Here is a 1,139-nt window from a genome sequence, read left to right as displayed (position 1 = left end):
TGCCAGGTGGGGCACTAAACACAAAGCTGGCTGCTCTCTTGCGCAAACATTTGTTCTTTATTAAAACGCTTCTATAACAGATTACTTTATATTTCTGTTATTTTTCATTCATTTCCTGCTGCCTATATTTATTTCTATTTATATGTACATACACACATCAGAGGCAATGAAGACCTCAGCAAGTGTAGTGTCAACACTGCTGTCTACACTAGTGAGTAATGGGCATAGCACCCTGTATCCCTCACCCAGCACATATCAGTGAAGTGCATGGTGTTAGGTAAAAGCTTCACCTATCTGCTGCACTGGTGCACACTAAGGGCCTCATCACGAGTTGGGCTGTAGCCCTTAAATGCGGTGGTAACGGTATTACCACTGCATTTAAGGGCTGGCCCTATCACGAGTTGGGCACTAAATGGGCTGTGTTACCTCCAGTTTTTTCTGTAGGAGAAAATCCTTGTTTCGGCGGTATTACCGCCAACTGTATTAGCCTGCAGTGTTAGTGTTGAAAATGCTCCATTGGATCCAATGGACCCAATGGGGAATGGGGATTTACCGTTAACGCCCAACCCGTGATCCGGCTGTAATACAGCCGGACCGGTGGGTGCTAAGGCTATTACAGTCGGGCACTATTACAGGCGGGATACAGCCCAACTCGTGATGAGGCCCTAAGTGTGCAACTACACAGGATAGCAGCTGCCATACCATGAAAGAGGGATCCTCTCCTACTTCTCTGTAATGCTGTATTTGGCATCTCCACCCTTTAAAGAGGTGCATTAGGGCCTGCTCAGGTGTGGGTACCAGGAACTCCCCCAGCAAGGCAGTTGCTCTGAGTCTTTAGCACCCAATTGAAAGTCTGGGAAGTTTTTGTTCAAGTTCTGATACCACCTTGAGGATGAATCTTGCTCATATTCTGAGAGTACAGCATTGTTTTATTTTGTGCTGAGTATCTGAGTGTTTCAGGTCATTTGATATGTAACCAGAAGGAGTCAGTAATAGCTTTGAATCACTTAATGAGCATTTCCAAGTAGCACATCAGAAAGAACTCCTCAAGTATAAACATTTCAGATCCTTGGCACACACACTGACATGGCCTTCGGCTTTGACATATCACTGCATTATCTCTTTTTTGTAGAACCACA

Source organism: Ambystoma mexicanum, chromosome 8 (genome assembly GCF_040938575.1).
Source record: "Ambystoma mexicanum isolate Mex_15411 chromosome 8, UKY_AmexF1_1, whole genome shotgun sequence".
NCBI classification, from domain to species: Eukaryota; Metazoa; Chordata; class Amphibia; order Caudata; family Ambystomatidae; genus Ambystoma; species Ambystoma mexicanum.
Note: the sequence above shows the minus strand (reverse complement) of the source record.